General features: G+C 41.6%; 1 protein-coding gene and 1 pseudogene across 4 annotated transcripts in view; one reads left to right on the top strand and one right to left on the bottom strand.

The window, feature by feature from the left end:
• LOC140469697 (astrotactin-2-like) overlaps positions 1-15,966 on the bottom strand; it is a 1,585,258-nt gene that overhangs the window by 822,217 nt on the left and 747,075 nt on the right. The window lies entirely within an intron of this gene.
• On the top strand, positions 3,978-4,096 carry LOC140469701 (5S ribosomal RNA; annotated as a pseudogene).

The raw sequence follows: 15,966 nt of genomic DNA, 5'->3' as shown, positions 1-15,966 counted from the left end.
ATAGTAGAAATGGTTAGATTGGTTCTTATTGGAGATGGTCATTGCCTGGCATTTGTGTGATGTGAATATTAATTGCCACTTGTCAGACCAAGCCAGGATATTGTCCAGATCTTGTTGCATTTGAACATGCACTGCCTCAGTATCTGAGGAGTTGTACATGGTGCTGAACATTGTGCAAACATTGAAAATCATCCTGACTTCTGACTTTATGACTGAGGGAAGGGCATTGGTGAAGCAGCTGAAGGTATTTGGGCCTAGGACACTATCCTGAGGAACTCCTGCATGATGTCCTGGAACTGAGATCAGTGACCTCCAATAACCACAACCATCTTCCTATGTGTCAGGTATGACGCCAACCAGCAGAAAGTTTGCCACCTGATACCCACTGCTTCTGGTTTTGCTCCTTAATGCACACTCACAGACTTTGATGTCAAAGTCTGTCACTCTCAACTCACCTCTGGAATGCAGCTGTTTTGTCCCTGTTTGAACCAAGGCTATAATGAGGCCAGGGGCTGAGTGGCCCAAGAGGATCCCAAACTAGACATCACTGAGCAGGTTTTTATTGCTGAATAAGTGCTGCTTGATAGCACTGTTAATGACACCTTCCATCATTTTACTGACGATCAAGAGTAGACTGATGGAGTGGTAATTTGACAAGCTAGATTTGACCTTATGTTTTGTGTGCAGGGCATACGCAGGCAATTTTCCACGTTGTCAGGTTGTAGCTTCAGTTGTAACTATACTGGAAGAGCTTGACTAAGACAGCGCATGTTCTGGACCACAGGTTCTTCAGTCCTCTTGGCAAGATGTTGTCATAGACTTTGGAGTATCCAGTGCCTTCAACCACTTCTCAGTATCCCGTGGAGTGAATAGAATTGGCTGTGGACTGGTTTCTGTGATGCTGGGGACCACTGAATAGGGCCAAAGTATTGTCTACTTGGCACTTCTGGCTGAAGATTGCTGTGATGTTTCAGCCTTATAAAATATTCAGTCAAATCAGTAGACATAGAGTCAGAGTCATAGAGATGCACAGCAAGGAAAACAGACTCTTCGGTCCAACTTGTCCATCCCGACCAGATAGCCCGACCCAATCTAGTCCCACCTGCCAGCACCCGGCCCATATCCCTCCAAACACTTCCTATTCATATGCCTATCCAGATGCCTTTTAAATGTTGCAATTGTATTAGCCTCCACCACTTCCTCTGGCAGCTCATTCCATACACGTACCATCCTCTGCGTGAAAAGATTGCCCATTAGGTCTCTTTAATATCTTTCCCCTCTCACCTTAAACCTATGCCCTCTAGTTCTGGACTCCCCCACCCCAGGGAAAAGACTTTGTCCATTTATCCTATCCATGCCACTCATGATTTTATAAATTTCTATGAGGTCACCCCTCAGCCGCCAATGCTCCAGGAAAAACAGCCCCAGCCTATTCAGCCTCTCCCTGTAGCTCAAATCCTCCAACGTTGGCAACATCCTTGTCAATCTTTTCTGAACCTTTTCAAGTTTCACAACATCTTTCTGATAGGAAGGAGACCAGAATTTCATGCAATATTCCAGCAGAGGTCTTTACCAATGTCCTGTACACCCACAGTGAATAGAACATAGAACATAGAACATTACAGTGCAGTACAGGCCCTTCGGACCTCGATGTTGCGCCGACCCGTCGTACCAATCTGAAGCCCATCTAACCTACACTATTCCATGTACATCCAATGAGTGTCTTAAAGGAGGAATTGGAAGTAAGAAAGCAAAGAGGCTTGGTCAGAACATTCAAGCACTTGGAGCAAAGCAGCTGAAGTTTCAGCTCGCAGTGATGGACTGCTTAATATTGGGAATGCTCAAGAGACCTGAATGTGAAGAGTGCAGAGATCTTGGAAGTTTGTAGGGTGGAAAGCAGTTGTAGAGATAGAAAAAGTCAAGATCAACGTGGGATTTCAAAATTAAAGATGGCTATTTGAAAGTAGAGTTGTTACCAGTCTGGGAGTAAGCATTGGTTAGTGAGCAGAGTGGCAATTGGTGAACAAAATTTGTCACGCGTTAAGAGACGGACTAAAGTTGCTTGTTGCTCTTTTGGAATGACAGAACAGCTGTTGGCCTGTTCAGCTGATATTTGATTCAAATGAAGTTATTTGCCTCATTTCAGAAAGCATGGAATCTGATTTGTGTGTAATTTTACCAGCTAGTTGGGCCATTACTAAATGCTCATTCTCAGATCTGTATGATGGCATTCAGCTTAACAGACCATGAGTTACACATGCAGGGAACATAGAGTTTGCAATTACATCCAGGGATCTTTCAGATATGGTGCTACGATGATAATGCACTGCCCAGTCTAAAATAAGATGAAGCTCAACATTCAAAAATTTGGTAACAAATCAAGAAAAACCATCTGGGAGGAATTTAATAGATCTTGTTTTGCTCTCCAAAAAGGTCAGTCATTTCTTTTGAACATTCAGCAACAACAGACATGTAGAAACGAGTAGGAACAGATGGCTTGTCATTTTCCAGCAGGAACTGCTACTGGGACTTTGAAAGGAAAAGAATCAAAACCAGAAAGCTGCTTGCAGTTAGAAAGAAGTTGGCTATTTCTGGTCCATCAGTTTCTGCAATGATATTGATCTGACTAAGTTCTGAAATGATCTTTCCCAAATCTTTCATAATTCCTTCCCATCGGGGCTGTCTCACACAGAATGGTACAGATTTGGTTTTAACAATGAAACATTAGTTTATTTTGCAAAACAAATGAAGATATAATAGAATAAACCAAACTATTTACGTATAACACATGTTTAAAGCTTTTGAAGCACACAGTAAAAATACAATGCCAACAACAGTATCATACAATGTTTTCCTTTACTGCACAGTGTTTCACTCAGTTTTGGTTTTCTCAGCTGTGAGTTCTTCATCATGAAAGTCTGACAGCCTCTTCCTTCATTCATCACATAACTGAGCATAAACTTGTAACCCTTTCAGTGTTTTAACCAAACACTTCTAGTCTGGAACTTATATAAATCTCATCAGAATGAAGTAACCCATTTGAACAATTCTAAGCTCTCCTACCTTTTCTCAAGAATGTCTGCTTTACATATTCAACTTCAATTAAGAATCCTGCAGAATTGGAATAGACTGAAACGAAAAGTTGTTTTTCAAGCTAGGGTTTTTCCCCTAAGCCCAAAATAAATTCCAGAATTTTATAGCTGAAAGCATAATGCATGACACTGTTCAATCAGTTCACTCTCTCTTCAAAACTGTCTGTCAGACTGTTTTTGAAAAGACATCACCGTGGTGAAATCATTAAAACCCTTTGGACACCCGTACTTAATCATTAAAACCCTTTGGACACCCAGAAAACTCACATACAACTACCTCAAAAGTCAAAATTTCAAACGTTAAATTAAATTATATTAAAATATATGTAAACCACACAACCTACATCACAATAGGCCTCATGTTGTTTAATCTTATACACTCCTTGAATTGTTGTATTAGCCATGACTGATTAACTTCTTTTGTTTTATGCCTTGAAGAAGATGCAGTGAACTATGTGAACATAGAAAATAGGAGTGATTGTAGGCCATTTGGCCCTTCAAGCCTGCTGTGCTATTCAATATGATAATGGTAGATCACCCAACTCTGATCCTGTGTTCTTCTGATCCCTTAAATCCTACGAACTATATCTAATTCATTCTAATTCATTGTTCTGGTCTCAAACGATTTCTATGGCAAACATTTCCACAAGTTCACTGCACACCACTGCTGGTGTGATATTTCTAACCTAATTTGAATATATTAAACAATTCAACTGAAAGTTCAGGGACAGAGTCAACTGGCTAAATGATATCAGCTTTTTATTGAATGGACATAGGGCAAAAGACAACAGTTGCTAACACAAGTCAAATTTAGCAGCAATTAAATGGGGCTTACAAAGTTCCACAAAAAGAGCAGAGTGTGTTCATGCATCTTAGGAAGCTATCAACTATGCCCATACCAGTGTGAAAACACCTGATCGCATCTGATCTCGGAAGCTAAGCAGACTCAGGCCTGGTTAGTACTTGGATGGGAGACCGCCTGAGAACACCAGATGCAATAGGCTTTAAAAGGGGTGGCATGGGTGGCTCAGTGGTTAGCGCTGTTGCCTCACAGCACCAGACACCTAGGTTCAATTTCACCCTCGGACAACTGTCAGTATGGAGTTTGCACATTCTCCCCGTGTCTGTGTGGGTTTCCTCCGGGTGCTCTGGTTTCCTCGCACAATCCAAAGATGTGCAGGTTAGGTGGATTGGCCATGCTAAATTCCCCATAGTATCCAGAGGTGTGTAGGTTAGGTGAATTAGCCATTGGAAATGCAGGGTTACGGGGATAGGACGAGTCTAGGTGGGATGCTCTTTGGAGAGTCGGTGTGGACTTGTTGGGCCAAGTGTCCTGTTTCCACACTTTAGGGGTTCTATAAATTAATGAGTCTCGAAGTCTTGCTATTACTTTCAAACTACAGGCATTATTGTCTCAATTTTCTTTTGTGTAAGGCTGAGGCAATATGAGATAATTAATACATTCTTTTTCTGACATTAACCATTAAGGTAAGTCACAGTTCACATATGATTTAATCTAATAACTTGCTAGCCTTTCAAATAAAACTTTAGAAGTTGAAGTATTGAAAGTAACTAGCATACACTTGAGTACTTGTATAATTGCCAACTGAATGCACACTCACTTCAATCATCAGCAGAACTATTTATTTTTAGTGATTTGCACATGGAATAACGGAAATGATCTTGATTTCCCAGATGCCTTGTTAATGCTAAAAAGTGCATGTCATCTCATCCTGACCAGCGAGAAAAGAACACTGACCTGTACAATGTGCAGTTTTTCATTTTGATCAGCTGTGTTTCAAAAATTGCTAAACTTTCAGTAATCTTTGACTTGCCCCAAGAGTTTTGTCTTAACATATTCTATAGCTTCAAGTTATGCAAGTAGGAACAAAATTTTTATTTTTATCAAACCAGCTTGATAACAGATATAGTTTCACAGGAAATTATATTGACAAAGTTATGCATTCTTCTTAGTTCTTCAAAGCAAAAGATCCTTCTGAGGGAGAAATCTTCTGTGCCTCATTCATAGCAACTTTGAACTGAAACTTGCTGGAGTACAACACTTCATGGCATATACTCAATTTGATCACTAATAGTAACCATCAACATTTCTATTTTTTCCAAAACTTTCTGGGTTATAATTATTGATGAAGAATCACTGAGCACAAAAACCTACTGGTGCCAGTTGTGGGTCCACCCTTGAATCAGAAAGTTGTGGCTTCAAGTCCTGTTTATGCATTCCAAACTGACACTGGAGTTCAGTCCAGAGAGTAATATATCATCAGATACACCAATACACTAAGGGCCCATCAATCTTCTCTGGAACTAACAACACTTGGCTATACCTAAATGATAAGGAATGCAGCAGTTCAAGAAGGCAGCTCACCGCCACTTTATCAAAGGCAATTAACAAAGGGCAATAAATGCCAATGACGCCTACCTCCACAAAAAGGTCTAAAAGAGGTCAACATACAAAAAAACTCTCACAGTAGTTTAGCCAATAATTATCTCTCAACCAACTCCACAGATTACTGTTTGCATGACTTCGCAATGCTTAAATTAGCCACTGCACTCCTAAAACTGTGCTTCAAACAAGTCAAAATTACTTCACAGCCTTAAAGTACTTTACAATTTTTTAAATGATGAAATTCATAAATACACATTCTTTTTGACAAAACAAAAAAGCATTTTCCCAACAGCAGTTCAATATAAAACACTAAAAAGTGTCTGAAACAATGTCTTAAACAAACTCAAGTAATCGCTGATTGGAACAGATCAATAAAAGACTTTCTATTTGTATTTTTTGTCTTCAAATAATTCTCTTTTTGCCTGTCCACATTCAGTTTATTCTGTATTAGTTGAATGACATCAATAATATGATCATGGCTGTAACTTGCATTATGGCTCTCCTCCAGGCCGCTGCAGTCAGGATTTACAAGGACCTGCCTTCAACATTCATGAATTATATAAAGATTATTTTCAGGTTTCAGACAACAGTGTAAGATGAGGAACTATTTTCAGTCTTATACAAGTACATCTTAAGTTATCACTGCTTAAAAACATTAAGAAATATCTCACATCTCAGGCTGAAAGCCACAGATTTCATTGCATCATTTAATCTATTCATGCTGGCTAAAGTTTCAATGTGCTATCTGACTTCCTAAACCCAGGTCAAGTACTGCCTATGTGCACATGTATTCATTATGGTGTGTACCTAACAATATCTTATTTGAGTATCATGCAATATATAATGCTAGTGATTGCACATGAGTAGCCATCATCATGATAAAATATACAACTGGAAAGTGGCTAATATTGTGCCTTTATTTAAGAAAGGGTATAAGAGCGACAGGCTGGTAAGTCTGACATCATTTGTGTGTAAGTTCTTGGAGGTGACTCTGAGACTTAGGATTTACATGCATTTGGAGAGGTGAGGACTGCTTAGGGATAGTCAGCATGGTTTTGGGCAAGCGAAATTGTGTCTCACAAACTTGATTGAGCTTTTTGAGAAAGTAACCAAAAAGATTGATGAGGGCAGAGTGGTAAGCATTGTTTACAAGAACTGTAGTAAAGGCTTTGACAAGGTTCCGCATGGTAGACTAATCAGTAAAGTTAAATCACAGGGGATTCAGGGTGACCTTGCCAATTGGCTTTATGGCAGGAGACAGAGGGTAGTGGTGGAAGGTTGCTTTTCGGACTGGAGGCCTGTGTCCAGCGGTGTTCCACATGGATAAGTACTGGGTCTGCTTTTGTTGTCATTTATGTAAACAATTTGGATGAGAATGTAGGAGGCATGGTTTTGATGCAGATGGCATCAAAATTGATGGCAGAGTCAAAAGCGAAAAGATTATTTAAGGATTACAAAGTGATCTTGATCAATCGGGTCAATTGGCCAAGGACTGACAGAGGGAGTATAATTTGGATAAATGTGAGGTATTGCATTTTGGTAAAACAAACAAAGGCAAGAGTTATACAATTAATGGTAAGGCTCTGGGTAGTGTTGTAGAACAGAGAGACCGAGATGTTCAGGTAAATAATGTTTTGGCATTTGCATCACAGATGGACAGATTGATTAAGGAGGTGTTTAGTATGCTTGCTTTTATTGCTGAGACCTTTGAGTATCGGAGTTGGGGTGTCATGTTGAGGTTTTGCTGGATGTTGGTGGGTATTTTTCTGGAGTACTGTATACAGTTCTGCTCACCCTTTTATAGGAAGGATATTATTAAATTGAAGATTGTTCAGAAAAGATTTACCAGGATGTTTCCAGGAGGGAGAGTTTGAGCTATAAAAATAGCTTTTTTTCACTAGAGTGCAGCAGATTGAGAGGTGACATTATAGAGGTTTATTAAATGATGAGGGGCAAAGATAAGTTAAATAGCAAGGGTCTTTTCCCTTGGTGAGGTCTTTTGAGGTGAGAGGTGGAAGTTTTAAAAAGGACATGGGGGTAGCTTTTTTTACCCAGATAGTGGTTCATGTGTGGAATGAACTGTCAGAGGAAGTGGTAGACACAGGTAGAGTTATGCTTAAAAGACATTTGGAATTGTACATGAAAGGAACGCTTTAAAGAGGCATGGGCAAATGCAGGCAAGTGGAACGAGTTAGGTTGGGAACATGTTGACATGGACAAGTTGGATCAAACAGTTTGTTTCAATGCTGCATGTCTCAATGACCAATCATTAGGTTTTATGTCACTTCCTTGTGAAGTACACAGCCTCTGAATAGCATTTTAAACATTTTGGATTCACCCATGGTACTACAGAGAATAATATCAATGAACAATCACAACCCATTGTGAATATCATTGTGAATAAAATGATGGCTGTTTGAAATGTCAATAACTTGAGGCATTTGCTTGTAATTTTAGAAGACAACATATTGAGATATGCAGGGGCAGAATGGTCTTAACACCCAGTTTGAAGTACAACTGAATCTAAATCAACATGCAAATGATGACTGGATTTACACGTACAAGTTAAAGAGGTATTATGGAGCTCAGTATTCAAATTGAAGTAAAAGGATTGCTGTAATATTAAGGAGTCAAGCAATTCCATCCTCTTCCTCAACCCTACCACCCCTGAGCAAAATTACAATATATTTGACTATCTATTATGTGTTCAAAGAATACAATATTGTTTGTGGTCTGTCTTAATCAGAACTGTATGTAAGACAGCTGCCTGTAATTTGTGTGTGTCATAACAGAGGTTACATGTGTATAGCAAGCCAGGAAGGACATGTGTACCAAAATGTATTTTTAATTGACTTGTTTGGACATATAATGACACACCTTCAGCACAAGTGGGATCAGAATGCACACCTTCTTACCCAGTCCAGTCAGTACCACTGTGCCATCAGCACAGATTTCTAATCAGTTTTGAGCTGGACATCTTTCCTATGTGAGGCAAAGGCGACAGAAATCCTGTGCAGAACATTGGCACTTGTCTACTCTGCAATCCAATCCTTTGGCTAGTTAATGCACAGATGGGCGCTTTGCAAAACCTTTGCACAGAAATGGCTGTTGGAAGACAGCAGTCATTTGTCTTCTTATCAGAGGCACAATGATTAATTATATGACTCTCTCCCTTGAGTCATGCCTCAAAAATACTTTGCAAAAAAAAATCAATATACTGTTAATTATGTTACAAGCATTTGCAACACCTTGGTAACCACTTGTTCCGCCAGCGTTCTCAACCCTTATACAAAGAGGATCAATAATAGGAACTCAAAGCATTTTGAAACCTCATTATGATCTCTTTATTACCTTGCAGTAATAAATCTTCCAATAACGGTATTATGTTGCAGCAAATGACTGCACTCTTGCACAATTGGATTATGATCTGCTTACGTATCAATTAAAGAAATGCATGCTAAGTGATCAGTGACTGCGTGAGGGTTTTATGAAATTTGAAGAGAAATTTAAGACCATTTTAAGATTATTCAAGCATTTTAACTCATCTCCCCATATAAAAAAAGGAAATTTATAACTGAGTTTTGACTTTTTTTATCTTTATTCTCCCATGGGATGTGGATATACTGGCAAAGTCAGCTTTTGCTCCCAATCCCTAAATGGTCTTGAACTGAATGTAGTTAACTCTTAACTACTTAGTTGCATTTCTGGGAGTCGCATGGAGGGGAGACCAGGTCAGAGCGGTAAATGGCTTTCCCTAAAATGATTAACGACCCAGATCATTTCTTATGTTCCAATTGACAACCATTATGATGGTGATATGCCATAATTAAGGCCAGATTTGTGATTGGAATTGTAATTCCAGCATTTATCACCCATTTCCCTGGATTATCATTTCAATTACATGGTCATTTCACCACCATGGAACCTACTGAATTATCTCACATCCATTTCAGGCAAAGATCAGTTTTGAAAAAGTTGAAATTATTCTTAAAATTTCTCTTGCTGCTACCCGCACCATTTTGAAACTTCCTAATTCCTGTACAGAATGGATTGTGCACAAAGCCACTTTCCAGACCGATGGTTTTGACGTAATCATTGGCTAAAGCAGGGAGATTTTTCGATAGGTGGAATGTGTCAGAATTATCCAGGGCTAGCAGTAGTCCCCTTTGTCCACAAAACAGCCATATACAGGGCATAATCGATTAAATGCCTTTCCTCCGGGACTCGGAGTCTTTAAAGTTGGCTCCTCCTTCAGGAGACTGCAGCAGCACACCGCATGTGAGGCCTCACCCCAACACCACCATCCCCTGTCCCCACGCTGTCTCTGACACTGCACCCCGCCCCCAACACAGTGCAACACCTCCCTCCACCCCCAACCCAGTGCAACACCTCCCTCCACCCCCAACACTGCCCCCCACCCCCAACCCAGTGCAACACCTCCCCCCACCCCCAACACCGCCCCCTGCCCCACCACAGTGCAACACATCCCCGTGACCACAACCCCATCTAACTCTGCCTCTTGCCCCAAACTCCATCCAACACCTCTCCACCTCCAACACTGCCCCGGTCCCAACCCCGAGCAACCCCTTCCAACACACCCCCACCCCCACCCCCACCCCCAAACCCCGTCCAACACCTCTCTGCCCCCAACATGTCCCCCCCAACCCCAACCTCACGTAACACCTCCCCGTGACCCCAACCCGAACGAACACTGCCCCCACTCCCAACCCCATCCAACACACCACTACCCCAAACCCCGTTCAACACCTCTTTGTCCCAACACCCCCACATCTCAAACCCTGTCCAACACTGCTCCGTGCCCGCCCCCCAACCCCATACATACCCGCTTCCCCCCCCCCCCCTTCTCCGGGGCAGCTGGACTGGACACCAGCAACAAGACTGCTGCAGTTGCCTTTGTGGGATAATCCTCCAAATAGCGCATACACGCGCGTGCGCACACGCACACACACACACAACTTTTTACCACAATGTTTCGACAGGTTCCACTTTTGCTCTGTACAGGAAAATGTTGGGTTATGTGGGGAAAGTGGGTTTAGAGTACACCCTTGTGTAGAACTCCAGGGAAAGTGTAGGGAGAGAGAGGGGGTGGGCAGTCAGTTATTTGGAGACAGAGCCTATTTAATCACTGTACACAAAAGGCATGATCACTGTTGATGTACTGTTTCCATCAGGACCTCGAGATTTCCTTCGGATAATCTGATTTTCGGATAATTGGTATTCGGATAATCAAAGTTCATAGAACATAGAACATAGAAGAATACAGCGCAGTATAGGCCCTTTGGCCCTCGATGTTGCGCCGATCCAAGCCCACCTATCCTACACTAGCCCACTATCCTCCATATGCCTATCCAATGCCCAACTAAATGCCCATAAAGAGGGAGAGCCCACCACTGCTACTGGCAGGGCATTCCATGAACTCACGACTCGCTGAGTAAAGAATCTACCCTAACATCTGTCCTATACCTACCACCCCTTAATTTAAAGCTATGCCCCCTCGTAATAGCTGACTCCATACGTGGAAAAAAGCTGACTTCATACATTCCTCTGTATAAAACTCAGGTGGAAACAGTTAAGAAATAAAATGTTCAGAAAATCAAACGTGTATAATGGCTGGCCACCATAAGATGTCCCAGTCTGCTTTAGTGTGAATGAAATCCCTTGGAAGAGAAATCATTGCTGTGCTGTAAGAATTATTATTGGTCTCATCTACAAACTGGAGCATCAATTGACATATAGAATAAACTTATACATAATGACATTATACAAAGATAAGACCTCAGAACTCCCATATGGGGGTGAGTACATGAAAATTTGCACCGTCAGCTGACATAGCAGCATCATGTTTCCAAGGATTATTTTTCTGGAGGTGCAATCTGAATTTTCCAGTCAGCTTGCAGGTCCCCTGTGGTGTCAGAAACTAGGTTATTTGCCTGGATGCAGCCACTCAGCACCAGATTAGGGGGGAGTCCAGGCTTCACAGCTGGGAACACTGTTCACTCTGTGGAGAGGATTCCCTCACCATCACAGTGGTCAGGCAGTGTTGTCCATTTCTCATTTCTATGTTGCTGTGAACATACGTCAAGTTAGAAATACCGTATCGCATTTCTCTTGCTGCCAATCACAGGTTGCAGCACCATCTGTATCCTCCTATTTGCTCCGGGATCAGTTGATGCTAACAACGTGGGGTCAATTTCTGCGCTGGCTGAGGTTACCATGAAGGACTCTCCTTCACAACCTCTGGCCTCGTCTGGGCCAGGTCCCTCAGGTTAAACCACCACCAGTCATCTCCTTCTAATGAGTGAGTAGCCCAATGATCTGGAAGGACTAAAATTATGTTAACTATTATACCTCCCATTTAAGAGTCCTGCTTCTGTCCTTAATTAGCCACTAATTGGCTAATGTGAGCCGAGGTACCCTGACAGTGAAACCTGGAACAAACACATGGATTAGAACTGTTCACAGTATGGAAGTAGCTCGGACAAGGGAAGTGTATACAAAGAAAATACATCTGTCAAATACCACTGCAAAGAGGAAGAAGAGAAAAGGAAGAAGGGAGTGGGGGAAACAGGAGAAGGAAAAGCTCTTGTGGAACATTTCCTGTCTTAACACTTCTAGTAATCAACCCACTAAATTTGCAACATTTTACTTGTGAGATTGGTGAGTTAAGCTGATGACAAACCTTACTTTGGAGTAAATTTGTAACTTCAGCTGCATTGAATGCTATGGTAACTACAGGGGGCACCCAGCACGGTGGCCACATCAAAGGGTAGGTACAATAAAAAGAATGTTTTCAAAGAACTCATAATCCTAGCATCACGATTTGTTTGGTGGCCCAGGCCAAATGCTTGCCTGTGCCACTTCTGCCTCCTCACATCACTGTCTTGATGCCCCACTGTTCAGAATCTCCGCAAGTGAGGAAGCGAGGTGCTGCAGGACACTGAAGAGGGAGAAGATGTTGCCAAATGCAATGACCACCAGAGAGGGTAGGTAGGAGCTAGGAAGTGAGTGGGAGAGCTGGGCGCTGAGGTCCTCAAGTAAAACAGAGAACCTTGGCAATCACTGGAACAGCTCATATACATCTGGGTAGAGATGGGATCTAGGTACACAAAGACATTAACAGTGCCAACGTGCTCTGACAGTACATTGGCAGGAGATGCACCAATTAGATGCAGAAAGCTTGAATCACAAACCTAACAACTTCTTGCTATTTCATGTAGCTCCAATTGATGTCTAGCGTGTATGAGATGTTCAGACATAATACACAGAGCATGTTGTAGTGTGGTCCCTGGTTCTGAGCTCAGAGGCCTGAGTTCAAGTCTCATGGGCTCCAGATGTACATAATAACATCTCAGAACAGGTTAATTAGAAAATATCTTCACAAAGCTTGATTCTACCTCTTTCTGCTAAATTACAACAGCAAAATTGCAACAGGACACTCAAAAAATAGAAACCTTACAAAATTATCACTTATGCAAATAGTAGTGTTCTTAACTCCCTGTGAGTGATGTTAATTTTAATGAAATGATTTATTGCTTTTGTAAACCAGAATGGCACTTTTTCAGAGAAAAAGCATTTCACACTACAAAAACAATATGAAAAGTCAAATACATTATTCAAAGTCATGCAATCAAATTCTCAATAACCAATGAGAAACCTTGATCATGTGTAGGTGTCCCCGATTAGATACTTGCATAAATATGGCTGAGGCCAACATTTAAGCATGTGGCATTACATTGCAATATTATCAGGGAGAGTCAAGAATAAAATGTGCTAGAGAGTATCAAGGGCAAGAGATATGTCCACTGATTCACAGTGCAAAGTTTATCCCAGTGCAACACTTATTCTCTTTAAAAACTTTACAATTTTGTGTACGTTTGTACCTATGCTTGAATTAACACCAATAAAGGAACACAGATTTTGCATCACAACTTAAAATACTAAACCAAGCCCAACTGATTTTTTTCAACCATTGCTTTCACACATCCCAGCAGCTGAATTATTTATTTTCTTGAGCTGTACTCCACACAGTAAAGGTACATCCAGAATCTCTTCGGTGGCGGTTACAGCCATTTATTTGCCCCACTAATTTGGTGTTGATTACAACAACTCCGAATGGCATGACAGAGACTGTGGAAAAGCTTAAATGGAGAAACATCTCCCATCTTTCTTTACCACAGAGCACTGAAGTTTTAGAGTTTTGTGACTTTCCTTTACATCTTTCCATTCCCATCACTTTAGATTGCAATCTGTTTTGAGGAATAAGCAGAGGTGTGCCCTTTGTGCAAGGCTTTGTATGTAGATGCCTTCAGACCTTCACTGTGCAAGATATTTTTGCACAGTAACCTGACATTACGAGTAACCTGACATTAACTGGATAAACAAGAGAACAGACATTCATGAAAATACAAGAAAATACAAGTTGTACTTCGCGGTAAAAACAAGGACTGCAGATGGTGGAAACCAGATTCTAGATTGGAGTGGTGCTGGAAAAGCACAGCAGTTCAGGCAGCATCCGAGGAGCAGGAAAATCGACGTTTCGGGCAAAAGCCCTTCATCAGGAATAGAATGTAATTCTCACGAACTACTTTCTGGATAGATACGCAGCTAAAAAATGGAATTTTAACTTGAACTCCAATGGTGGTTAATGGTAAGTTCTTTCAACACCATGCCTTAATTAGATTCCCTAGTGTGGAAACAGGCCCTTCGGCCCACCCAGTCCACACTGACCCTCCGAAGAGTAACCCACCCAGACCCATTTCCCTCTGACTAAGGCACCTACCACCATTGGCAATTTAGCAAGGCCAATTCACCTGACCTGCACACCTTTGGACTGAGGGAGGAAACCAGAGCACCCGGAGGAAACCCATGCAGACACAGGGAGATTGTGCAAACTCTACACAGACAGTCACCCGAGGCTGGAATCGAACCTGGGACCCTGGTGCTGTGAGGCAGCAGTGCTAACCACTGAGCCACCGTGCTGCCCTCTAACATTGTTAGAGGTAGGCAGTTGAGGAATAAACTGAAACACACAACTTGCTTTCCTTGTGGTCCATAATCAGAGGTGCTATTTGACAATGTAGGTTTTTTTTTGCCCCCACCCCGTGTGTGCTCAATTTAAATCACGGCAGATTTTTGCGTGCTTAAATTTATAGGATTACAATTCAGTGCTTTCCCAAAAGCATTTCTCACCAGAGCAGAGAAGGTTGACGGGTGACCTTATAGAGGTTTGTACAGTCATGAGAGGCATAGATAAGGTGAATAGCAAGGGTCTTTCCCCAAGGGTGGGATATTTTTAAGGTGAGAGGAGAAAGACTTAAAAAGCACATGAGTGAGGTGGGTCATGTGTGGAACGGACTGCCAGGGAAAGTGGTGGATACAGGTACAGTTACAAGGTTTAAAAAACATCTGGATAAGTTCATGAACAGGAAAGGTTTGGAAGGATGTCGGCCAAATACCGGCAGGTGGGACTACTTCAGTTTGAGAAGATGGTTGGTGTGCACTGGTTGGACTGAAGGATTTGTTTCCATGCTCTATCAATTCCATACCATACTTTCAAGAAAGAAACAACCAAAAAAGGTAGTGCACTTGTAAAAGAGATAACAAAATGAACAATTAACAGTTCACATCTTTAACCTATGACAGGAAGAAACAGCCTTTGCTAGTCCAGTGAGGAAGGAACTCTTATATTGCAATTTAGACATGTTCAGATAGTCATATCAGAATTACTACTGGATTCCTTCAGATGAAGATTCATCAGGTCATGAATTTAAGTCCTCGTGACTTTTTGTAGTGGGAGATCTGATTACAGATGGAATTGGCGTTTTGGAATCAGGCTGGGAGGCTTGAAGAATTTGCAGCCTCCTGGTTTTTAAAAGCGAATATGGGAAAGCCTTGTTGTTGTTCTGCAGTCTTCAGTCATCTGTCCAGCTTCTCTCCAGCACTTTATAACCACTTACTAGCTCAAACCTGTTCTGATCAATTCCCAAGACTTCCATCATACAACTAGAATGTTTTGCAAGCCAAAGCCATCATTATACAATTGGAGAAAAAGATGATAGTTGCTTACATTTACTTGTGGATAATTAGTCATCAGCTTTCTTTTTGTTTAATTGCATGTTTGGAGAAAAAGAAGGTGGGGGTAGTGGGGCTAAGTTGTGTAAGGCGCTGGATTAAGCCCCAGGGTCTTGGGGGCACTCTTGTGGCACAGTGGTAGTGTCCCTACCCCTGAACTAAGAGACCTGGCTTCAAGTCCCACCTGTTCCAGAGGTGTGGAATAACATCTTCAAACACCTTGATTAGAAAAATAGGTTAAATAGAAAAGAAAATGGAGGCAAAGATGATGGCCATCTTGTGGCACAGTGGTGGTGTCTATGGACTAACAGTGACTGGGAGGCAGGGGTTCAAGTCTCACCTGCCTCAGAGGTGTGTAATAACATCTCTGGACAG

This window comes from Chiloscyllium punctatum, chromosome 49 (genome assembly GCF_047496795.1).
Source record: "Chiloscyllium punctatum isolate Juve2018m chromosome 49, sChiPun1.3, whole genome shotgun sequence".
NCBI classification, from domain to species: Eukaryota; Metazoa; Chordata; class Chondrichthyes; order Orectolobiformes; family Hemiscylliidae; genus Chiloscyllium; species Chiloscyllium punctatum.
Note: the sequence above shows the minus strand (reverse complement) of the source record. Positions and strands in the feature narration are given on the sequence as shown.